The following is a 27,418-nucleotide window of genomic DNA, read 5'->3' on the forward strand; positions in this document are numbered from 1 at the left end:
GTTTATTCCTCTTGTTCTTTTCATATTTTATGGGTATCAATGCAATACTTGGATTGCCCACTTTTATCCTTCCCCTTCATTGCTATACAACCAGACAACCTTTTCCAGGAATGTAAGCCATTTTTGCTGTCATAGCATGTAGTATGCACCACACCTTTTAAGTCACTCATCTGAAATGTTGATTCTTTTGAAATTATGTTTCATGATTTCCAGCCACTATGGCATCACTGGGAGAATATTGATAGCAAAGAAAAGGATGTTTATATCAAGCAATAATTTATGATCATTGAAAATGCTGTTCAGTTTCTGAAATACAATCTAGCCTTTTCAATTTGGAGCCGGGCTAGTTATCTACCTGAAGTGCTCATACAGGGATGTGATCACTGATGGACTAATCCAATGGTCTGCCTATCCATGGCATATCCCAATCTGGTTTAACACAGTAATCAATGGGAAAATGGAGAGTCAAGCTGTCATCTGAAACTGTAATTTTCTAACATTTAAAATCATTTGTTCGTACAACAAAGGATATGAAGAATATTGGGCTAAGTGACACCAGCATAGGAAATAAAGTAACACAATGTGTATACTAATGTCTCAGTGATTGATCATTACTAAGGTGATATGGAATAGTAGAAAAATCGAAGGGTCTGGAATCCAAAGGACATGATTCTGATTCCCACCTCCTACTACCTATGTGACCTGGAGCTCTCCTTGAACTCTCAGTTTCCTCATTTGTAAAATGATTGGGCTAGACTCATAGTTATCAATCTATGGTGTTACCATCTGGAAATGAAGGGATCTACATTAGTTGGTTGTCTAGACAGTTGAAGCTCACCTCTGTTTGAAACACCTATCTTAAAAAGTATGAAATTAGCCATTTTGTATAAACCTCTCTGAAATGTACTAAATATTTTCTGATATTGAATTTAAGCACAGGGAGTGGATCTGTGGTATAGGGAGTTACTAGGAAGAAAATGTCCTCTACCAGTGCAGACTGGCACTTCTTTTGCAACTTCAGTGACTTGACCAGTTGGTATCTGAAGCAGAATATGAAATATACTATAGAATATTTCAATTGTTGGGGTAACTCAGTATTATTATAATAACAGACTTCTAAAGTATTTTAAGATTTATAAAGCACTGTCTTACTACATCTGTATGAAAGAGGTACTATAAATATTACAGAGTTGGCCATGGTCACAGAGTTATTAAGGGCCAGTGTCAGGATTTGAACTCAGGACAGCAAATCACAAAACCCCAGATTTGCAAGGGAACTCAGAAGTCATCTAGTCCAATATGTGCCTGAACACAACTCACCATTATACCAAATAAGTAATTCTCCAGCTGTGTTTTATTGACCTGGTATGGGAAAAGATTCTACTTCCTGAGGCAACCCATTCCACTTTGGGGCAGCTGTAATCATTAGGACTTTTTCCCACTGATATCAAACCTAAAGTTGCTTCTTTATAATTTCTATCCATTGCTCTGAGTCTTGCCCTCTGGGAAGATAGATAGATAGATAGATAGATAGATAGATAGATAGATAGATAGATAGATAGACAGACAGACAGACAGACAGACAGACAGACAGACAGACAGATAGATAGATAGATAGATAGATAGATAGATAGATAGATAGATAGATAGATAGATAGAATAGATAGGATAGATGGATGATGGATGGATGGATGAATAAATAAATACTCTAAGTCTTCTCCTATATGACAACCCTTCAAATATTTATTCAGCTGTCCTATTCTCCCTAAATCCTCTTCTCCATAAGAAATATCTGCAGGTCTTTCAAATGATTGTATATGACATGAGCTAAAGACCCTTCCTGATCTGCTTGCCCTTGTCAGAATACTCTCCAGAACACTCCAGAACTCTCCAGATTATCACTGTTCCTCCCAAGTAATGGTTTCATAACTGAATGTAGTATTCCAGATTTGATATGAACAGGTCACAATCGAGCAGAGCTGTCATCTCCTGTATCCTTAAAACTGTTCCTTAACATTTAAATTTTACCCTTTTTTGCTTGTTTGTTTTGCTTGCCATCTCATACAATTGATTTATATTGAGTCTGTAATTTACTGAAATCCACAGATATTTTTCAGGTGAACTGAAAGCAAGTGAATCTAGCAGACCTTGAGTGGCCAGTCAGGTATTACAGATGCACTACATCCTATGCTACTGAAAAAGCAATAACAGCAACGGACATATATATCACTTTAAGTTTTGCAAACCATTTTAAATGCACTATTTAATTTGATCTTCACAAAAACTCTGTAAAGTGTTACAAGTAGCTGTATACCCATTTTACAGACAGTAATTTGCCCAGAGCTCACATAGCTGATGAATGTCTGAGGCAGAATTGGAACCCAGGACTTTCTAACTCCATACTCAGTACTCTATCTGCTACCTTAAATTGTCATAGTTGATGTGCCACTGATATTCATAGAAACATGGTGAATGGAATATGATTTTTTTCTTTTCTTGGTGAGGCAATTGGGGTTAAGTGACTTTGCCCAGAGTCACACAGCTAGTGAGTGTTATGCGTCTGAGGCCGGATTTGAACTCAGGTCTTCCTGACTCTAGGGCCAGTGCTCTATCCACTGTGCCACCTAGCTGCCCCATGGAATGTGATTTTTCAAAGGATTCAATCAAGATGGAGCTATGTGGGCTGGATAATAATACCCTTAGGTAGCTTGAGAAATGTTTGGACTGTGGACCCAACGTGTGACCGTGAAAGATTAGATGTCACCTTAGAAGGAGATGTTGTGTCCCAGGGATCTTTGCTTGACTCAAAGCAGTTAAATTTTATCAATGATTTCAGAACAAGTAATAGCTAGCATTTAGATAGGATTTTAAAATTTTCAAAACACATTATGATTATTTTCTCATTTTATATACACAATAATCCTGGAAGGTAGGTGCATTCCCATTTAACAGATGAGGAAATTGTGGTAGGGTTTAAGTGACTTACTCAGGGTCACATAGCTATTAGGTAGCTGAGGCCAGATCTAAACTCTAGTTTTCTTGGCTCCATGTCCAGTATTCTCTCTACCACATTATCTATCTGTCTCTAGGTTCGTAGAAGCCTCTTATTAAATTTGGAAACACCACCACACTGGAAGGGATGGCTCTCATCCAAAACATATTTTTGATATGGTAGAACATTAGAGTGAATCTAATAAGATGACCTTTAATAGTGGTGCATAGAATCTTCAATTCTTAGCTCTGTTACTCACCTAAGAGGTCAGCCATTCTAGCCCTTACTTGGATATGAATGTTCTTAGATGTAACCAGCACCAGACTAAAATGTAAGTGAGAAATATTTAATAAAATAAAAATGTAATAGAATATGAGGTTTTCTCAGTTAACATGTAGCAGGTAGAGATTCTTATTGATGGTTTAGAAACCATGATTTCTGTTTGAGTTTGACCCCAACATATCCCCTGAATATGGTTCTTCACTGGGATCATTGAAAGCCATCTCCAAAGGCATCTATTCTACTTCTGAATCCTAATTATTAGGAAAAATTTTTATTACTCCTGGAACATGTACCTGTTATTGCTAGTTCTCCACTCTGGGGCTAAGAAAAGCGGGCTCAATCAATCACCTACATAAAACGAAGTTAACCTTGAAGGGGGGATTGACCATCTTCAACAATTTTTAATGGTACCTGTTTCAGAATGTTTTCTGCTTGACTTTTATTGACTGGTGCTAGATCCTATGAAGAGGAATTTAAAAATGCACTTTTTTTTAAATCAGGCATTGTTCAGAAAAATACTCCAATCTATTTTTTAAACTAATGGCCAATTCTATGAAGAAGGTCTGACCATCAATCAACCAAAAATACATCAGGAAAATTTCTGAACAATATCCCATAAAAGTGCATTTTCCAAAAACAATGATAAGAAGTTCAGCAGTAAAGCCTGATTCTCTTGAATATCTTCATGAATTTAGCTCAGCTCATGTCTTTTGGGCAGCTAGGTAGTGCAGTGGATTGAGTGCCAGGCCAGGAGTCGGAAAGACTCATCTTCCGGAGTTCAAATCTGGCCTCAGACACTTACTAGCCATGTGACTGTGGGCAAGTCACTTAACCCTGCTTGCCTCCATTTCCTTATCTGTATAATGAGCTGGAGAATGAAATGGCAAACTACTCCATTATCTTTGCCAAGAAAACTCCAAATGGAGTCACTAAGAGTCAGACACAAGTGAACAACAATCTTTCAGGAGGATTTGCCTATACAAAATGCTAGATTGACCTCCAGAGGTAACATCTCTCTCAGTCAGAGATGTCAGAGAAGGGATGGTTTTTTTAGATGTGGATCGGACCAGATTATGGAAACAGGAAAGAGGCCCTTCCAACTCAGTAGTCCTATGATTCTATGAAACATTGACCCTATTCAAAGACATCTAGATGCAACACATAGAAAATATATTCTCCTTTGTGTTATTCCCTGTGTTTGTCATGAGTTAGCACATTGTTCTGGAATTTAGGAACTGTTAGCACTATTTATAATAAGCCATGTCATGGACAGCTAGATTCCTGTCAGAACTACCCAAAACTCCTCTCATTAAGGGTACAAATGAAGATGGACCAGGAGAATGGTATACTCTAGGTTCTCTCTCTTGCCACATGAAATAAAGGACAGGTAAGGCCTAGGAGAAAGGATCTGAGAGTGAAACATTATCTTTTTCAACCTCTGCAATTTTTTTTCAGATATCAGAGAAGGGGGGAAAGAAAAAAACATATTGCCAGGTGAGAGAAGTAACCTAGATCTGTACATTTTGGTAGCAGTAATTCCTAAGAAAATGTGATCTCTTTCTAGACAATAAGCATTCTGATAAAAGTCTATGTATAAGATGGGGGTTGGAATTAACCAATAAAGGAAATGTTAGGAATCAAAGACTCATAAAAGTATAAGGATTTAAAGCTAGAAGGAATCTTAGAGGATATCTAGTCTAACTCCCCCATTTTACCTTAGGAAAGAGGCCAAGTGAGATGAAATTGTTTGCCTAAGGTTAAAAAAAAAAGGTTACAAAGCTGAGATTTGAATCCAGATCTCTGACTTCCACTAATTCATGGGGTTCTGAATTGAATTTTTAAAATACTCTTACATTAGACTGTAAGCTCCTCATTAGATCATAATCTTCTTGAAAACAAGAACTATTCTTTCTTTTTTCTTTTTCTTTTTTTTTTTTTTTTTGGTATTTCAATCCCCAATGCTTAGCATAGTACCTGGCACATAGCAAGTACTTCACAAAAGTTTATTGGTTAATTGATTGAATGATTTCGAAGTTTGTTAAAAGTTTTCTCCCTAAAATTTTCCTCTTTCCCAGCCTCTTTTCCACCTTAGATCATCCTCAGCTCTGAGACCCTGCTCCCTTGACTGGTGACTGCCTGCCAAAGGTACAACTTCAAGAAGGGCCCCAACTTTCATGCACTTCACCCTCTGGAATTGTTTTTCTCCTTGCTATTCAAGTAACAAAGTAACCTCCAAACATGGAAAATTGTTCTCATTTTTATCACAATCACGCACAATTATTGCTCAAGTCTTCTTCTTTGAATGCAGTGTCCATGATTGAGGAAACCACTGCCATCTGGTAGCAACACAAGTAGGTTCAATTATAAGGGTAAAAAAACCAATTTTAAAAGTTGAACACAAAAACTTAAAATAATCAAAATGCCATTTGTCCTAACCAAAGCTTAAAAACTGTTGTAGAATTAGGGGAGGCAAAAGGACATGAGGTAACAGGATTTGTTTTGTGGGACTATAGAGGTTTAAATGATGGAGATGGACAGAAGAGATAGGTAAACCTAAAGGGCAAGTCCATGCTGGTCAGGATAACATTGCCAGATCTAATAGGGGTTTGTAATATCATTTTGCAAGAAAATGGTAAGATCTGATTTGCAGGGTTACATGTGAACCTTTGTTATTAAGGTTATATAATGAAAGCTTCTACCTTTAAGCAGATAAATTCAGTTTTTAGGACAACCACACTAGCTCTATTTGCCTCATAAAGAGTTTGCTAGAATGTCTTCAGTCTGTTATTCAGAATGTGTATATATGTGCATGTATACACACATTATATATAGAGACTTATATGTAAGTGTATGTATGTATGTATGTGTATATATTTACTCACCCCTTCCACTGTGCTCTCTAGAATGCCTGCTCTGTATTTAATAAGCTCACTCTCATTTTAAACTTTTTTTTTCTTTTCTCACTTCTTCCACCTTCTGGCACTTACTGATATTTGGTTCCCTCTTGATGTTTCATTCTCTCTGGCCACCCTTTCCAATACCACTTGGACTTTCAAAGGGGCAGAGAGGTATATGATTTCACAACTCTACTGGTGTGGGGGAAAGAGGAAGTCAGAACGATCATTGTTCTCCATTGCTGATTCCAAAGTCTCATTGCACCACCTACATTTAGTAACCTTTCCTCCTTTGAGTAGAAATTCAAACAGAAACAGTAAGTTCATAAATATTTATCACTGGATCAAGATTATGGTGGCTACCACCTACTGACCTCCAGGATATTCTCCTTCTTTCCTCAAGGACTTCAGTGCCTAGTTCACAGTCTTCTTCTCCTCCTCAGCTCCTGCCACTATACTTGGAGACTTCACCATACATATTAATACTCTTTCACACACACCAACTTCCTGATTCCTTAATTTACACATTTCCTTTGATCTACTCCTCCACCCAAACTCAACCACACAGAGAGAAGGTAATAGGATTGCTCTTACTATTATCCACACATGTTCCAATAACATGTTTACAACCCCTGAAACTCCTTCATCTGATTATAATATTTTATCACATATATTTTCTTCTGCCTGACAATGTCCATCCCTATTTGTCCTCATCATGACATCTAAACTCTCCATCCTTCAGTGTCCTTGGAGTAATAATGTTTCCTACCTTCAGTCATTTCCTATTTACCTGGGATAGCCTTGAGCTAATGCTCTTTGTTCTTTTACTTCTTTGATGTTCAAAAAGATTTGTGGTTTTGAAGGGGGTGACATTGATTCATTGCTGCAGGTAGGATGATTTTACACCTTTCACTAGCCCTACTCTTCCAGGCCCCTCCCTCCACTTAGCTATCAAATTTCTTCAGTCCTTAGTGTGATCTGAGAGGCAGGTCAGATTCACAAATGCAAGACCTAAAAAACAGTTTGGTGAGGGCCCCAGGGTATACAGCTGAAAACAGTCTGGTGAGATGGCAGGGATCTTGTCCTATTTACATCCATACATCTTTAAAAAAAAAAAAAACCTTTAAAGGAGAATGACCTTCCCATGATTATAAGTATCTCTCCAGGCTTTTGCTGGAAAGATGGGGTAGGGTGGGCAAGGTCAGGTCACCCTTTCCCCACCCACTCCTTCCAAATAGCAGCAAGAGCACCTACATAAAATTGAGCCTAGGCCTACAGTCGCCTCTTTTACTTTGTGTTTCATTACCAGCTGATAGGTGACTGAACAGAAATCTTAAACTGGACCTGACTAGTCTTTGAAGGAAAGCTCATGAATTTAAGAGACTGCAGGCCCATCGGTTGGAGGTGACTGGCTGCAAGCAGAGTTTCTATATCAAAAAAGATGGCCAACAAAAATAGACTGGGCCCAAGCCATGACTTGATTTATGAGAAAGCACAGACCTAGGATTGTTTGGATGGGGTAGAGCTGAAAAGAAATACGACAATGCATATTTAATAGTCTCAAAAACTTTCATACATTTATATTAACTTCCCAACCAAGTGGGACATCTCTAGTCATCCTGATCTATATCTTACCTCTGGACCCAGATAGCTCTAGAAGAGAAAGTGAGGGACTTCTGGGAGCCAAGATGATGGAGTAAGAAGTAAGTTGCTCTAACCCTCCCTTATTGACATCTGAAAGCCCAAAAAATATTACCCCAGGAAAAAACCCTAGAAGAGCTGAGCCGTCAGAATGATGGGGTGCAGCAGTCTTATAGCCAAGGAAGCTTGGGGGATTAATGGGAAAGTCCCCTCTTACTCTGGGTTGGGGGGAGCAGTACAGGACGGGAGGCATCCCAGCAAGCCAGTGGCAAGCTCCACCTCAACAAACCAGGGGAACATCCTGAGCCCCAGAGTGGTGGAGCAGGCAAGTGCCAACACCAGGACCCTGAGAGTGCCTCAGCACAGGCAGTGGAACCAGTAGACACCAGCTTAAAAAACCACCAGGTGCAGCAGCATTCTCCAGCAGCCAAATCTCCCAGTGCCTCAGCACAACTCCAGGAAACACAACCCCAGGAGGCATAGCTGCAGGCTGGCAGACATCTTCTAGCAGTCAAACATTTGAGTGCTTTAAAGAAGCCTAGGTAAGCAAGTGTCCTCCAGGGGCAAGAATCCCCACCCCCTACCCCAAGAGCTCCAGTGTTACTGACCCCAGCTTGGCACCGGGTAAGCTGCCAGACACCTACAGCCTCCAGGTGCCAGCATCAGGGGCCCCAGCACACAAACCCAGGGACCAGGTCCTGGGCTCCCCACATAAGAAGCTTGAGTCAGTACCCCTGCTCTCCAGCAGGAGAGATCAATTTTAAAAGCCAGGAAATAGGCAAACACCATGAGCAAAAAGCAGAAATGGACAATGACCATAGATTCTTATTATGAGGACGGGGAAGATCAAGGCACAAATTCAGAAGAGGACAACATTGTCAATATACCCAAATCCAAAACTTCAAAGAGGAATATGAACTGGTCTCAAGCCAGTTGGAAGAGCTCAAGAAGGATTTTAAAAGTTAAATAAGAGAGGTAGAAGAAAAAATTGGGGGAAAAAATGAGAGGTATGCAAAAAAGAATCAAAAGTTTGGAAAAGGAAGGAAAAAATTAGCAGTAGAAAACAAATACAATTGGCCAAATGGGAAAAAAATACACTGAAAAAAGCAAGTTCTTAAAAAGTAAAATTGACCAAATGGAAAAGGAGGCACAAAAACTCACTGAAGAGAAGAAATCCTTAAAATTTAAAATGGGGAGAGTAAAAGCAGTGACTTGCTTGAGCTCTTCCCCAAACACCTCCAAATACCTGTAAAAATGGCTCTAAACAAATTCTAGAGCAGCAGAATGTACAAAAAGAGAAAGTGAAACAAATTTCCAGCCCAAGACAACTTGAATGGTTAATAGGAAAAGTCTATTGAACCAAGCTGGGAGAGGAGTACAGTTCAGTGTAGGCCCCACGGGGAAAGACCAGGCCTCAGTGAACCTGGAGCAGTCCTCAGGGGATTGATTCAAGGGGAGCTGTGGTGGTTTCCAGAGTTTTCAACCCACAAACACCAAAGACAACTTAGAAGGTCAGTTGGAAAGGTTTGTCAGACTACTACAAGAGAGGAGCTCAGTCCAGCTCCAGTCTCAGTGCAGTCTTAGGGCAGCGGGTGGTTCTGGAGCTCTCAGCCCACAGATGGTGGGGGAATTGAGTGGCTAATCAGAGAGGGATTTCAAGGATCTCTTTGCTGGTGCTGAGGCAGGATTCTCTTGCTTTGCCTGTGCTTAGATCTGGGTTGCAGTTCCAGGTAGAGGTCCTGGGGCAAGGAGGAGCACTGGCATGGTGGAGCTGGTAGTAGCAGTAGAGAGGAAATCTTCCTCACAGTTCCAAGGCAAAAAAGAGTGGTTTTGGTCACCCATAAACCAGAGCCTGGCCCAGGAAAGGAGTAAGCACCTCACCCTTGATCACATCATTTTGGAACAACTGAAAATTTACAGGACCCTAGAAGTATCTCACAAAAAAGCTGCACAAAACCCCAAAGCTTGGGACAATATATTCTTGACACTGAAAGCAGACCCTTACCTTAACAAAGAGTTTAAAACTCAAGCGATTGGTTGGGAACAAGAGCAAAGAGCAGAAAAAAAAAACTCAGACTATACAATCTTACTTTGATAACAAAGAAGATCAAAACATCCAGACAGAAGAAGACAACAAAGTAAAAGCTCCTACATCCAAAGCCTCCAAGAAAAATGTGAATCAGTCCCAGGCCATGGAAGAGCTCAGAAAGGATTTTGAGAAGCAAGTAAGTGAAGTAGAGGAAAACCTGGGAAGAGAAATGAGAGTTGTGCAAGAAAATCATGAAAAACAAGTCAACATTTTGCTAAAGGAAACCCAAAAAAATACTGAAGAAAATAACACCTTAAAAAATAGCCTAGAGGCACTATGTGGCACAGTGGATAGAGCACCAGCCCTAGATTCAGGAGGACTTGAGTTCAAATCTGGCCTCAGACACATAACACTTACTATCTGTGTGACCCTGGGCAAGTTACTTACCCCATTGCCTAACCAAAAAAAAAAATAGCCTAACCTAAATGGAAAAAGTGATCCAAAAAGCCAAAGAGGAGAAGAATGCCTTAAAAAGCAAAATTGGCCAAATGGATAAGGAAGCCCAAAAGCTCACAGAAGGAAATATTTTCTTAAAAATTAGAATGGAGCAAATGTAAGTTAATGACTTCATAAGAAATCAAGAAATTGTAAAACAAAACCAAAAGAATGGAAAAAATAGAAGACAATGTGAAATATGTCATTGGAAAAACAATTGACCAGGAAAATAGATCCAGGAGAGATCATTTAAAAATTATTGGACTATCTGAAAGCCATGATCAAAACAAAAAAGCCTGGACATCATCTTTCAAGAAATTATCAAAGAAAACTGCCCTCATATTCTAGAACCAGAGGGTAAAATAGAACTTGAAAGAATACACTGATCACCTCCTGAAAGAGATCCCCAAAGGAAAACTTCTAGGAATATTAAATTCCAGAGTTCCCAGGTCAAGGAGAAAATATTGCAAGCAGCCAGAAAGAAACAATTCAAGTACTGTGGAAACACAATCAGGATAATACAAGACTTAGCAGCTTCTATATTAAGGGACCAGAGGACTTGTAATATAGTATTTCAGAGATCAAAAGAGATAGGAGTACAACCAACAGCCACCTACCCAGCAAAACTGAGTATAATCCTTCAAGGGGGAAAATGGATATTCAGTGAAACAGAGGACTTTCATGTATTCTTGATGAAAAGACCAGAGCTGAATAGAAAATTTGACTTTAAAAGTATGAAAAGATAAATAGGAAAGAGAAATCATAAGGGACTTATTATTCCCTACAAGGGAAGGTGACACTTGTAACTCTTGAGAGCTATATTGTTATTATGACATTCAAGAAGGGTATACATAGACAGAGAGTATGGTTATCAGTTGACTTTGCTGTGATGATAAAAAAAATATCTAAGTGGTGAAAAGGGATTGGACTGGGAGAAGAGGAAAGGAGGCAGACAAAGGTAAATCACATCACACGAACAGGCAAAAGAAACACTATTGCAATAGAGGGAAAGAAAGAATGGAAATGAACAGTGTTTGAACCTTACTCTCATCAGATTTGTCTCAGAGAGGAAATAACATAATCAATTAGGTATAACAATCTAACTTACCATATAGGAAGTAGGAGGGGAAAGAGGAAAGAAAAGGGATAGAGTAGATAGAAGGGAGGGAAGAAGTAGTAAAGATAAAGGGGGAAAAAAGGGAGGGCACTGATAGAAGGGAGGGCAAACTTATGGAGGATGTGATCTAAAACAAAACTCTAGTAAGGAGGGAAAGGGAGAAAGGAGAGAGAAAAGCATGAACAGGTAGAAAATAGGATGGAGATAAAGACACTGATTGTAATCATAACTGTGAATGTGAATGGGATAAACTCTCCTATAAAATGGAAGGGGATTAATCCTACAATATGTTGCTGAACTGGAAATTGAGGGGATGCCCATCAATTGGGGAATGGCTGAACAAGTTGTCGTATATGGATGTAATGGAATACTATTGTGCTATAGGAAATGAAAAGCAAGCTGACTTCAGAAAAACATGGAAAGACATATAAACTGATGCTGAATGAAATGAGCAGAACCAGGAGAACATCTATGCAGTAACAGCCCCCCATTGTGTGATGACTGACTTTGATAGACTTAGCTCTTCTCAGCATTGCAAGGATCTAAGACAACTCCAAAAGACTTATGATGGAAAATGTTATCCACATCCAGATAAAGAACTATGGAGTCTGAATGCAGATGGAAGCATACTATTTGCTCTTCTTTTCTTTGATTGTTTTGTTTTGGTTTTTTTTCTTTATGATCCCTCCCATTAGTTCTAAGTCTTCTTTACATTATGACTAATGGGAAAAGATGTTGAATATGAATACAAGTAGAGCCTATATCAGATTGCACACCATCTTGAGGAGGGAGGAGGAGAGGAGGAAGAAAAAATTTAAAAGTAAAAACCTTATGGAAGTGAATGTTGAAAACAAAAAAAAAATTAATTAAAAAAAGAAAGTGAGGCTGATAACCTTGCACAGCCCTCCCTCACTTAAATCCAAGTCATTTGTAAGTCATGGCATCATCTTTATGATGCCATTGTCCTCTTTCAGAACAAAGGACAAACAACAAAAACAATCACCCAACCAAGAATAAAAGACATTATTAGTATTGCTGATTATTTAGCTTTAAGTTTCTATCAGTGTGCACTGAGAATAATAGTAATTATATACAATAGGCTATCCTAGTCCTATCTGCCTAGAAGGTCAGGTAGGTTAGATTTCTACCCCTCTCCCAGAGGTCTGTAGTACCCTTAAGGGGAATGAGAGATGTCTAGGCTCTCTGCAAATAGCTCTACAAATCACGTTACCTGACACATGTAGGGGGTCCCCTGCACCCCATTTCCTTTAGAATAGTCAGATTAGCTTTTACACAGTAATATTTACTTAAGAAGGTCTAATCACAAATATTTAAACTTAGTCTGGCCCCCATAATTCATCTCTCCTCTTATACCACTTCAGTGTCTGGGGAGGGGAAGGGGATGGTTCATAGCTCACTTCAATTTCTATGAAGTACAGACCCAGCTCCAAGTCCAACCTCCTCTCCCACTAAGCTCAGGTACCAGGTACCCTGGCTTTTCAGGGCTTCCATGCCAAGCTGGCTGCTTCACCATCTCACCTGCAATAGTTGTTCTATGTTCACTGTGGTTCAAATTCCTGAGTCTTTTGGGAATCGGCTTGAGGACCTGAAGCTGAGGACAAACAACTCAGAAAATAAGCACCCCAAGGTCCATTTCTCTGAGCCAGGATAAAACAGAGTGAGAGCAGGGGAAGACATATTCTTCCCTTCTCACTGGTTCAGTTCAAGGTTTCTTCACTGTGGATAAACTGGAATCTTCACCCTACGAACAAAGTTGATAAGAGAAGGAAAATAGAGAATGAATGGCTTGGTCTAGGCAGTTTTAAAAACATGGCCATCCAGTCAAAGGAGGGTACCCCCCAATCATGTGGTAAGGGATACAGGGGACTCCATATTAAGGAAACTGGAAATTCTAAAAAGTTCAAGAGCATCACCATGGGTTTTCCCAGAGAAACTCAAGTTACATATAAGTTATTAGACCTTGTTTAATTATTTCTTTTGGTTTAAACTGGTGAGAATCTTTTCTGTATAGCATGTCTTTTATGTTTAAAAAGTAAATATCTGCCCCCTTCCATTCACATTGTATATTAAATATCTTTTTACTCCCTTATCCCCCTTTGGGCACAAGCTAAATAAGAGCTAAACCTCAGCTTTTAAGTAAATCTTCCCTTAGGGACTTGGGATCAGGGTATAATGAGACAAAAAATGTGAGAAAGGGATGCCTGTTTTTGAAATGCGGATAATAGCAACACAGCACAAGTCGTTGGGAGAGCAGCATAAGTAACTCAATGTGCATTATACACTGCAGTGCCAAATAACTGGAAATAAGAATAATTATCTTCAAACAAATAAGGGACAAGCTTTTTATCACATACTTTTACCATAACGCTCCTTTTTTGCATAGTATCTTTCCTCCAGTTTAAAAAAAAAAGATTTGTTTTGTTTCAAAGCAACCTAGACCTTTGGTAACAACCCTCCCTTTCCACCAAGGCATTTCAATGAAATCATGTGCAACTGTAATGGAGATCCTAGGTTAATGTCTACTGTCTTTCACCTTCAATTTAAGCAGTATATTAAGTATGATTTGCTCTTTTTGAACATGACGGAGACCTTGAGGGATGAAATGTCTTTAAACCAATTTGGGAGCTGGAGTTGTTGGAACTGAATCCCTAAGAGTAAACATTATGGTGACTGCTGAGCTATGCCTCTTGAGTTCTTATGAATGTCCTCTGCGTCTACCATGGCAATTACACAGAGAATAGGAATTAAGACAGAAAGGGCCAGGGGAAGAAGTTTGTCATCATTTTCCTCTTCTACCAAATCTTCTGAAAATAACAAGATGAGATTTGGTTAATTCAAGTAAATGAAGTTTTCTGTGTTCAACTTTCTTATTATTGGCATTTCAACCCTACTTTTTTTATTCCTGGGTATTTCTAGATGTCCTCATTCAACTTATCCTTGGCTTACTTCTCTCTGTAGCTCTTCACTTAATAGAACATTATCATGGACTAACTTATAACCCACCTGCTAGGATAGCCAATTAACCTCCCCTTTGTGTCCTGTTTTTCTATCTATTCTTACTGTGGAGTGAGCCAAAGTACAAGTAAATTTTTGAATATGTGACATAAAGTGACTTTACATTGTTTTCAAAAACTACATTTAATTCAGATCATACTTGCAGCCATTCCTCATGTTAAAGATGATTTCTCTTGGTAATCTGTGTACTGGAGACTCAGAGCTCCCCCCTGCAGACTTCTGATGAAAGTTCTTCAAAAGGACATATCTGATAATGAGATTGCATTGCTTCTTCTTATTTTGGTCGAACTCTAACCCAAGCCTGAATTGATTTTATACTATTCAGGTTTGGGAGAAGACAGATTTCCAAGACTGGAGGTAGTATTTCCTTTGATGGTGGTTCATATTGGCCCCTGTGGATGTGATCTAAAGAACATACTCAAGACCTAATTTTAATACGACCTACCTCCTACTATGTCAACCAATCATGGTTGATTGGCATCCCTTGGGAACACCTACTCTTCAAAGGACATATAAGGTTGTACCCCAAAATCCCAAACTGAGCCAGTTCTGAACTGGCCCCCTTAGGGGGGCCTAGTTTTGGACTGAACTGCCATGCAATGCATATGAAGCCACTTTGAGAAATTAAACCATGGACACATGTACCCCAATTTGTCTCTTTCTTAAAGCAGACTATGTTTCAAATTGGAGTTTGTGGGGTTCATGGGATTGGGAGTTCACACTAGGCAAGCTGGTTCTTTTCAGAGATGCTCAGATCTTTATACAATGCCTTACCCAAAGTAGATGCTTAATGAAAGATTGTTGAATGAAAAACAGATGAATGGATCCCTGTCAATGTCTATATTAGGATAAAGGTTTTCAGTAGGTAAACAATTCTTGGGTGATACACAGATCTGTGGGATCATAATGACAATACTTGTCCATCAGCAACAGTGTCCCCAGTAGTTTATAAGCCAGGCTCCATTTGAGATCATGGGCCTTTAATCAGCCATACAGAAATACATACAAAGAATTCACCAATGGAAAAAAGAAATGATTGAAAGCATGTGAAGGAGAAAGAAAGAAGAAAAGAAAAATGGCAAAGTTGTTCTGATAGAGACAGTAATGAAGTAAAAAAGATTAATTTGTCTAGCTCCCTCTAATAATTTTAATTGTCCATTCTAATCTCTTTTACAGCCCTCCCACTCACCCACCTATATTGGGACTTCAGTAAATACATCATTGAAAACTGCAAAACGGGTTAAAGAAAAGTTGAAATTTTTCCTCTTTGCCAATATTTAAGTTAATTTCTTCTTTATAGAACGTTTCAAGCATGTTATCAAGTTCTGTTCATTGAGCCATAAATATGTCTGAATAAAAATAAGATTTACTAGTTATAAATATTCCAAAGTAAAAGTATCCTTTAACTTTGTACATGTGCTAGATTAAATGGAAGAGTAGTTACTAATGGAGACCTTGTATTTTTAGTTGAGGAGGGGAGAGTAAATTTTGAATAGATTTCTGTTTGGTCTGTATCTGAATAACAGATCCATGTTTCCTCTCTGTCCAATCACACTGTCAATATGCTAACAAATCCCTGCCTACTCCTGTTTCCAAAAAAACATGAACTTTCATTGTATGACAAAAAGCAGGAATGCATTGCAGTACAATTTCAAGATTGTAGCAAACCAGGCTATAAAACAGCAACAAATTCTCTTTGTCTACTTTCTTTGCCTTTGCGGGAAATGTTCCTTATGGAGAAATAGCTACTGATGTGATGGGGGTTATTTTAAATCAAGAAACACAGATAAATTGTAAATTTACAATCAATAAATCTACCAACCAACATTTGTAAGCTACTGTATACCAAACATTAGCCAGGTGCTGGGTTACACATTCACCTACAAGTAAATACAAATTAAATATAAGGTAATTTCAAAGGCAAGGAGGTGCTTATAACTGGGGAATCAGGAAAAACCTTCAGTAAGAGTCGAAATGCACAGTGCACATGTTAAACTGATTTACCACTGCTTATGCTAACTAGTGTGACAAAAACACTATTTAGTTATACTTCTCAGTGCTAGCAATCAAACTTTAATAATCAAATACTTGAAAATATTAGTTTACATTACCATTTGGACAATACAAACCTTGATCCCACTAGAAACAAACCACCAATCAGATTCCCTACCATTTCCCAATAAGCGTGTCTTATACTGGTACATGAGGACAAAGTTTATTCTCTGCCAAGCTGGAAGTCGTGTGTCTCCCTTCAGGGTGGTTGCCTGGAAAGTCTGCAAATCACTGTCAGGCAAGAAGTACTACCCTGAAGTGAACATGAGGAATGCTTGAGTTTGAAGTGGGGGAAAGGGGGGCAGTGGAGAAGTCAATTTCAGTCACAACCCAAAAATAGGCTGAAGACTGGAGACTTCTATGGTTTCATATAGTTTTAGCTATGAGCATTAGGTGATTACACCCAAGTTCTGATTGGTGGCTGGTGACAATTTATTTACCAGATATTTTGATTGGAACCCAATGACATAGACTCTTCAGATTGCTTACGAAATTTTCCAAATGTTGGTGGTCTGAACTATCTGGGGGTCCCATATGTTTACAGCTGTTTATGAACATATATATATGTATGTATGTATGTATATGTGTGTGTGTGCATGTATATATATACATATAGATCCTATTCATCATCCTATATGACACATATACTTAATATTCAAAAACAAACTATGAGAAACAAGCAATGAAACCCTTCATCACAAAATGCTGGCCTAATACAAAATGAAATCAGTTATGTCAAGGCAACCAAGATATTTTCACCATAGGAAGGGGCAAGTGACCTGAACTAGAAATTCTAAGCTAAGGATTATGAGGGATGAAGTCAAAGAAGGAATGAATAGCAAGCATGAAGATCAACCTGTGCAAATGCACAGTAACCAGAGACCAAATGTTGTGAATAAGGAACAGCAAATAGACTAATTTCACTGAAATATAGAGGATTTGAGGGAAGTAATTAATTTTTAAAAAACCCTGTAGTTCAAAATTCTAGGTTCAGACTTTTATTTGTTTATGTTATCTGAGTTCAAAAGAGGTTCATAGGTAGAGTGAAGTTGCTACTTGGAAGAAAAAAAAAATAAATTCCTGCTTTTGACTTCTTCATGTCCTAGACTGCATCTCTCTGTAATCAAATACATACACATATATTCTTCCATACATATGTGTATATGTATATATCTGGACTCTAGAAGACTGTTACAGGAACATTTACTTTAATGTAGAAAAGTCACACGCACATGGGTTAGGCACATATTAAAACAATTTATACTAGTGTGTAGGAGTGAGAGAATTTGTTGTCTAGTAATAAGAAAAAGCTAGAGAAACAGAGTAATGGGGTTGGAAGTTTATAAACAATGAGGCATACCAACAAGAATGTCAAAGAACTGAGGAGTCCAATTCCAAGAACTGTAACTGAGGGAGAGAAAAGGTCATTTTTAATGACCAAAAGACAGAATGTTGTATTTGTACGAAGTGACACAAGGTCCAGGTTGGTCTCCCTTCTGGAAAAGAAGGTGAAAGGATGGCAATAATAATTATTATTCATATAATTCTCTAAGATATGCAAAGTGATGTGTGTATGCATGTATATACATATAGGCATACATGTACATATGCATGTTTATTATGTACATGTATAATTTAAGTATACATGTATGTTTGTGTGTATATCCATATCTATCCATATGTAGATAGGTAGACAGACAGATAGATAGATACATACATACATACATAGCAATATATAGTCTTGAAAACCCGTGAGGGTGGGGTAGATGTGATAATTATCCACATTTAACAGATGAGGAAACTGATGATGAGAGGATAAGTTACATGTCTGTGTTTACTAAGTTGCCTTAGTAGCTTACAACCATTAACTACGTCAGTCAGTATTCAAACAAATCTTACTGACTGCGTGTCTGGCCTTCTATCCTCTCCCAATTAGCTGCCAAACATGGTAGAAATGCATCTCTCCAAGTGATCAGATATAAAGCTGTGTTCTTTGGAAGCATGGAAAAAGGGTTCTGGAGGGAAAACAAAAATAAGAATCTGATTCCTCAGAGAGAATACTAATATGCTAGAAGATGGAAGAATGTGGCACAAAAGGAAGAGAATTTCAGACTATATATGGAGTGTGAGACTCTTTCCATAAAGGCCAAGCTGGTCCTTCTGAAGAAGAAGAAAAAGAGATGACGATGGATCCATATGGGCCACCAGGAGAAAGGTCACCCAGTACTGGTTGGGGAAAGGGTAATTCTATATCATGTCTCTGTATGAGGGGTTTCAAGGCAAGGATATATCAACCTGTTATGAACAACTGAGAGGCCTGCTATATTCCTGGAAAATGCAGAATTCTTGAAATGACTATCTGAAAGATTATATGTGAAAATAAGACTTGGATGTATATCACAGCTTAAAATGTAAGAATTGTGAGTCACAGATGAAGTGTACTTGTGAAAATATATTTACCTGCAGACTTGTGAAAATGTTTGAGAAAATTCTAAACCAAAAATGGAAGGTGAAGGAGAAAACTGTGCATGTATAACTACCAAGCCATATACCCTAGAGAGCGATAGGTACAAGACAGGAAGAAGGGTATTCATTGAAGTACCAGTAGCTCATAGAAGACAACATATCTAAGGAGAGAGCAAACAATATACAAGATAAGTCCAGAATATTAAAACAGATAAATTTGTATGGATAAATACATATTATATATATATATACATATATATATATATATATATATATATATATATATATATATATATATATATGTGTGTGTGTGTGTGTGTGTGTTATATATGCATATATATTCATCAGAAAGATTTGGCAGAATGGAACTCACAACTGAAGTATGCCTATGACATATGCCTTATTTAAAAAGAACTAAATAGATAAAATGTTAGTGAAGGCTTGCATATTAAAAGATGGTACAAATCTTAGGGTAAAAATCAATGGAGAAAAAATATAAATTTAATATTATACCAGATCTACATACACTAGTATAGCCTACAGATTGCTTAGCTAGGGGAAGGGGTGAAAAACTGACTTGAGGATATCCATACATTTGTGGAATCATCCTCTTCTGTGAAAAATAAATAATTTTTTGTCATTGCATTGAGGAGAGTTTTTAAATCTTTCAAAGTTATTTGTCTTTATGATGTTATTGTATTTCTTGTGGTATTGCCAACTTCACTCTGCATTAGTTTATACAAGTATTCCCAACTTTCTCTAAAACTATCCTTTCCGCCATTTCTTATAACACAATAATATTCTATTGCATTTAAAAGTAATAATAATAACAATAGGTTCAGCCATTCCCCAGTTGATGGGCATCCCCTTAATTTTCAGTTCTTTGACACTCCAAAAGAGGTTCTATAATTATATTTGTGTATTTGGGTCTTTTTCTCCTTTCTTTAATTTCTGCAAGATATAGACCTAATAATGATATCACTGGATCAAAGAGTATACACAATTTAATGATTTGAGGAACAAAGTTCAAAATTACTTTTCAGGATCCCTGAACCAACCAACCCCTCCAATGTATCTGTTTTCCTGCAGCTCCTCCAGCATTTGTCATTCTCCTCTTTTGTCATCTTTGCCAATCTGATGGGTCAGAGTTGGAACCTATGAATTACTTTAATTTACATTTATTTAATTATTAATGATTTGGAGCATGTTTTCATATGGCTACTGATAAATTTGGATATCTTCCTTTGAAAACTTCCTGGTCATATCCTTTGACCATTTATCATTGGAGAAGAGCAGATGAATATGTATAGAACTTGCCTTAATGAAGATTTCATTCTTCAAAAAGTACAAAATGTGGTAAAGGGTTCTATTAATCTGGCCTGGTTCTGACTGACAAGGAGGAAATTATTGCTATAGTATAAATGATGACAACCATTGGAGAAACCATTGGAGAAAGTCACCATTCATTCTTAGAGTTAATATTGGAGGAGAGGAAAGTCAATAAGAATTGAACATACATCCTATTTTTTGAGAGAACAGATTTTGAAGAGGTTATAAAAATTATATATAAGATATTGTGGCATAAAGCTCTAAATAGGATATCAGCCCAAAAGGGAGGGGATGCTCTTAAGAATGAAATTATAAAGGCAGAAGTGCATATGATTTCAGGTAAAAAGAAAAGAAGTAACTACTAAGACTGAAGTAGATATATAAGGAAGTCATTGACCAATTTTTAATAAAAAAGATATATGTAGAGCTTTTTTTCCAGGAGCATATAAATAGACATGAATACACTATAATTTGAATAGCATCAGCAAAGTGTATAATGAGACAATACTGGGGATGAATGCTTAATGACAAAAGGTGGTGTGTTAAAAGCTACGTTGGAGAGGGTAAGGGAAGAACAGCAGAGAAAGATAGGCATGCTGCTCAAGGTGGAAGAAATTATAATAATGGACAATGAAGAGAAGTCTGGATTATTCAACTTGTATTTAGGTTCTATTTTCTTTGAAAAAAGGCAGTGGTCTTCAGAATAGAAAGACTAGGTCAAAAACGGTTAGCAGGAAGTTAAAATTCAGTGAGGGCGTGGTAAGAAATCACTAATTACCTATAATGAGCCTCATTCACATGGCCCATACAAACTTATGATTCCAGGGTCCCAAACTTTGTCAAACATTATTGCTGAGCTACCATCCCCGAACAATGAAAAATCATATAACTTGGGGCAGGTGCCACAGGACTGGGCAAAACAGACATTGTCGTGATTTTAGAGAGAGACAGACAGACAGACAGAGACAGACAGAGACAGACAGAGACAGAGACAGACAGAGACACAGAGAGAGAGAGAGAAGCAGAGACAGAGAGAAGTAAACTCTTTAAAGTAGCTATTATTGACTCTGACATCAATTTCTGGAAAAAATTAAGACCAAATTATTAAGGAGAGATGTTTTTAGAAAGGAAAACAATAATCACTAACAATGTGCCTTCATCAAAACAGGCCCAACAAGGATAACTCCTTTTCCATTTTTGGAAATATTATTCAAGTGATATATTGGGGGACTCCTGTATGCATAATATACCTGTTACCATATGTTATGTGACAGTCACTCATAGTATCCTTGGAGTTAAGAGGAAGAGATGTACACTTGATGATGGTATAGTTAAAGGTCAGAACCCAAAGACTAATCATTAACGAATTGATGGTGTCAAATTGAAGGGAAGGCTGTATGATCAGTCATTGGACTTTAACTTTCCAACATATTTACCATGGGCTCAGATGAAGGTAAAATTGACATGAATATAAAATTTGCAGATATTTAAAAGCTAGGAATGATCACTAAAAAAGTAAGATGAAAAAGACAAAATTCTGAGCATTTGTTGCAGGGTGTCCCAAGGAGAGGAACTAGAGTGTTTATGGGATCCATTGAAGGAAGTATGGATGTTTAGCTTGGAAAGTTTAGCTTGGCTGTTCGTTAATTGTTGCTGTGTTCATCCCAGGGAGGACTTGATAACTGCCTTTATGTATGTCAAGGCCAGTCTTGTAGAACTGGGATTAGATTTGTTCTATTTGGCCCCACAGCACAGAACTAAGGAGAGAAGGAAGTTGCAGGCAGGTAGTTTTAGATTCTAGGGGTGTGTTTGGGGAGTGGAGAGGAGGGAAGGAGGTGACAAACCTGAACAGTCAAAGTTGTCCAAACATTAAATGGGCTGCTTCGGGAGCTCACAGGTTCCTCCCACTCTATTTTAAGTAAAGTCAGAATGACCACCTGTCAAGCATGTTGTAGAGGGAGAGTTCATTAAAGAGAAATTGCTGGTTTTGGAGGTACCTTACAGTTCTGTGATTCTGTGATCATCCCTAGTTGACATTTTTGGTCTGGACTTGTGACTGTTTACCATTACTAGCACAATTAAAACTCCATCATCTTTCAGAGCATAAAACCTACAAGGACCCTTAGAGACTATCTAAGTCCCTCATTTTAGAGATGAGGAAACTGAGGCCCAGAAAAGTTAAGTGACTTGAGATTGCAAAGCTAGTAAATGGTGGAGATGGTACTTGAATCAAGGTCTTCTGAGACTTTTGACGCCAAATTCAATGCTCCTTACACCACCCTTCAGCTGTTCTCTGACTCTAAAGTACTATATAGTTCACTGTGATTAATGGTAAGGCCTAATAATGCTGCTGAAACCACAAAACCCACAGGTGGAACAAAGTCATCCTCATTACTTTATAGTTACATTTCACCTTCAGTACATGTGTATGTATACATTTCTGCATAATTCAGAAAAGCATAATGTTCAAGCATAGCTTTCTAAATTAAGACTAATGTTTTCCATAGGACATTACAGGCTAATGTTTCCTAATAGAAAAGTAAATTGCTATGAAAGTACCTATTTACATTACTGTATTATACCCTAATATCTTGTTCAAATATATTTTTCATTGTTCTCAATAAAATACATTAGTTTGATGCAAAGTCTTTGATTTTTCTAATCATGTTTGCTAATCTGAAAATTTTAGTAATGTGCAATGGATCTCCCAGTCATTAGTGTCAATTAGTGAGGCTTTCCCTCTATACCAGATGGTAGCTGTGGGAACAGAGTAAGAGAGTCAGAATGGAATGTTTTTAAACCCTCCTACATAGCACTTTAAACAAAAAAAAAAGAGTGACTTTTAAGAAAAATATAGCAAGACTTCAGAACATAATTCCCGGTACTTATGGAGCATCCTCTACCCAAGGAATTCTGTTTTCTCTAAAAACCTTAACTCATTAATTCATGGCACCCTTATGAGTTCCGAAAGTCCATGTAACAGTACTGCTCCCACTTTCACACACAATAAATTTGACACAAAGACATTGGAAGCTAGTGTGATCTTGTGCTGTATGTCTTAACAATACTCTGCCATTCTGAGGCTTTGTCTTGAAGAGAGAATATAAAGGGATGGTTGGGAGTAAGGTGATACTAACTGGTCTAGTATTTTAAGATTGTGTATATTGTTCTGGGCTTACTACCTGACCTTTAAATCTGTTTCAGTCTTTGGATATTTCTTCTGCATTTTTTTTGCCTCCAAGGTGGTCTCAATCTCCTCCATGGTGGCTTCCACAGTGAATTATCATCAGAATAATACAGGTCTGAATTCAGGCCCTATGGTTAGAGATGTGGACATTCTGTAAGAGTCCTAACCTATGGAAATTTTGCTTCTGTGGCCAGGAAGATTATTTATGCACATTAAAGCAGTAGTGAATGTATACAGGTACCAACCTAGAGCCTGACCAAGCAGGGCATTTAGTACATAACTAGCTCCTTCTTGAAATTGTCATCATAAGAATAAAATACCTTGGGGCTCAGGTGCTAAATGTCAGGATGTCAAAGAAAGTCAAGGAGAGAGAGCCAATGCCTCTTATCTTTGTCATCAATCTTTCTAAAAGCATCATAGAGGGGATAAGTTCTACATTGGGTAGCTGTAATCTAAAGCTCTCCATTTCCTAGCCTTTGTTCATTCTCCCAGCCCCTGATCTGCCCTGTCCATTTTAAGTCCTTCCATCATACAGCTATCAGTGGAATGTGTTTTATCCACTTTCAGTGTTGTCAAATCAACTTTTGCCTGGTTCTTGTGAGGACTTTTTGCCTCTTTGGTGTAATTGAACTAGAATAGCACATGAAACAGTTTGGTTTACTCCCAGGCTCTTCCCACATAGCTATAGAGCCCACCATCTTATTAAGAAAGGCCGCATCTTTTGATGTCCCACTGGAGGATAGCTTTTGTAATTAAGGTTGGCAGGAAAGCACATACCAAATGGGACTGTTTGATTGGTGTGAAGCATTCTGAGGCAGGTTTCATAGTAAGTTTTTTAGCACACTGAACATATGGCCCTAACAGTCTGTCTCTCTGCCCACATAGAAGCTCCTGGTGTGCTCCTGTATGTGGCAATAAGTGCCCCTCTGAACAGAATGCGGATTTAGGGATTTTTTTTAATCCAAAAACTAGGAATAATATAAACATTGAGAAGTATAGAGTTGATGCTGAAAATTTCAGATGCTCCTAGTCACAAAAGTTTATCCCCAAATCTTGTGTAAATTTATGGCATCTATGTAATGGTTACTATATGGGCCCCCCCAGCCTGAAAGCTAGGTCTGTTACATTTCACTCTTCCCTCCAATATCTCTTGGTTCCAGTCACCACTGATTGTGTTCACCTAGTTTTTAGCGATCCAAGTACCACAGGTCCACCTAACCACTTTATAATCTGATTAACCAAGTAATATTTAATTCAAGAACAAACAAGCATTTCCACCTAACAAGTGTGGGGCACAATTTCTTTCTACCCTCTCAGTCTCTGCAGGAAATTGAGAATGACTTTTTCTGTTTTCAACCTTCTTAACCTTACTGCTTGGTCCAGAAATTGATAAACATAAGGACACAGACTGTGTCCTCCACCCTTTGGACCACTGAAGGCAAGGGATACAAAAGAGAAAAATTAATTTGGAAAGGAAATAGCAGGTTAACAACATGGCATCTGAGAATAAGATTTGGATTTCTGGGTTGCAGTTTACGAATATAAGGTTGACAGATTCCAGGCCAGAGATGGAGTAGACCTAACAAAGATTTGTGTGTGTGTGTGTGTGTGTGTGTGTGTGTGTGTTTTTATGTGTATGCATATGTGCATATGTAAATATACATATTTGTATATAATATATGTGTGTATACATACATACATATGTGTATGTCTGTGCATATATATACACACACACACATATATATGTATGTGTATGTATATATATATACATATATACATATACATATATATGCCAGCTGCCTTACAAGTATAATTTAAATTACTTTAAGCAAAAAAGGGGTTAGGAAAGGAGAATATTGCCTATGCATATTTCTGAAGCTAGATACTATACAGAGTAGCCACAAAGAAGGACTGAAAAACTCTTAGTTACCCACAAAACCAGAAAAGACAAAATCCAAGAAGACAGTAATAAAACCCAAGGCCTCAAATATCTTTACACAAATGCCCAAAAGTTAGACAACAAAGAGTAGGTACTAGAGGACCTGAAATAAGGGAACAAAATTAACTTCATAGATATCAGTGAAGCTTATTGAGGGTGAAACTCATGACTGGAATGACTATGAATGAACATACTTTATTTGAAAGAAAGAAAGATAGGTGAAAGGGGGTGAGTAAGTAGCAGATTAATTCAGAACTGATTGAATGTAGTTGTTAATCGTTCAATGGAAAGGTAGCAGGAGGTCTCTAGAGGAATACCCCAAGGGTTTGAGTTTAGCCCTGTTTTGCTTGGATAAAGGCAGAGAACATATAAAATGCAGATGACACAAAGCTGGGAGGGTTAGGTAACCTCCAGGTGATAGAGTCAGAATCCAGGCTAAAGCATTGGGCTGCATCTAATAAGATGAAATTCAATAGAAATAAATGAGGAGTCTTCTACAAAGGAAAAAGTCAGCTTCACAAATGTAAGGCAGGGAATGCATGGGTAGGCAGCAGTTGTTCTGGAAAAAAAAATCTGGGGGTCAAAGAGGACCAAAAGATCAGTATGAGTCAACAATATAGTATGGCAGCCACCAAAGCTAATGCAACCTTGGACTGCATTAAGAAAAACATGTCTACCAGGAATGGGGAAGTAATGGCCCATGGTAATCCGCCTTCATCAGACCTCAGTGTCTAGGATTGTGTTCAGGCTTGGGTGTATTGGTTTATGGAGGACATTGATAAATTTCAGAGTATCAAGAGGTAAGTAACCAGGATGGTGAAGGGCAATTGGCTCAGTCTTTTACATACTCCTTTCCTGGGCACACATGCCATTGAACTGTCCATTCAGGCCACCCTTGTAGAAGAAGACACCTTTGCCTATTTGTCTGCTTGCCGTTATAAGTGTTTTTGCATCAGCTGATTGTGATCTCTGGTCTCTTGGACACTGACTTCTCTGAATCGAACAGTCCTGTGTGTATTTCCATCTCTCAGTAGGTTTTCTGTAAGCTCTTGCCCTTGAATCTGAATATACAGAGATGGTGTTATTCCTGATTTCTGTGGCCCAAACACAAGGAGATAGTTGAAACTGAGTTTTCCCAATTTCGGCTATTCTTTGCTCATTGGAAAGCATATTTAAACTGATCTATTCTTTTCAACAACTGATTAAAATCTGGTGACTTTAGTTCTAACTCAAGGATAATTAAGTACCTTTAAATCTCATGAGTTTGCTATGGGGTACATCTGTACACTTGTTTCAGCCTGATATCATTTATTTCCCCCGATTGTATTACATCTAACTCTATCAATCTCTGTAGTTGATTATCCACTCAAGTTATAAATAGAGAGGATATTTCCCCTTTACACTAAGAGATAGACTGAAAGAACTTGATATATGCTTGCTATACTTTCCCCTTCCAAACTGCCTCACTAGTCTCTACAAATATCCTTGTTGTGTGACTCTAGGTTTTGCAGCCTTCATATTCTGTACAATTCTAAAATCTAGTCCTTTAAGATTTTCTAGAAATATGCCACCACTACCACCACCACCCTTTTTTTTTTTAATTTTCAGGCATGAGCTAGTAGTCTAGTGTTTCAGCCAACCTTCTGGCCCTAACACCCCCTTTTTCTTCACCAGGCGAGATATGTCTTTTCCTGAGAAAATTCCTCTTGTAGGTCAAAGTTTCTACTGTGGTGCAACACAGTATGCTATGCTGTGTGACCTATTGACATTTAAAACTGATCTTGGCACTTCTCATTACAAATCAGTCTTGATCATCTGTCTCTAGATATACCCTCCTTGATTAAGAGAGTTTTAACCCCATGTAGTACAAGAGAGGTGTCAAAACCAGCCCATGCTAGCTCTGAAGACTTAAGTAGGAAAGAATATTTTTTAATGAATCAAACAAAATACGAACAGAGC

This window comes from Phascolarctos cinereus, unplaced genomic scaffold, assembly GCF_003287225.1.
Source record: "Phascolarctos cinereus isolate Bilbo 61053 unplaced genomic scaffold, phaCin_HiC Scaffold_9;HRSCAF=440, whole genome shotgun sequence".
NCBI classification, from domain to species: domain Eukaryota; kingdom Metazoa; phylum Chordata; class Mammalia; order Diprotodontia; family Phascolarctidae; genus Phascolarctos; species Phascolarctos cinereus.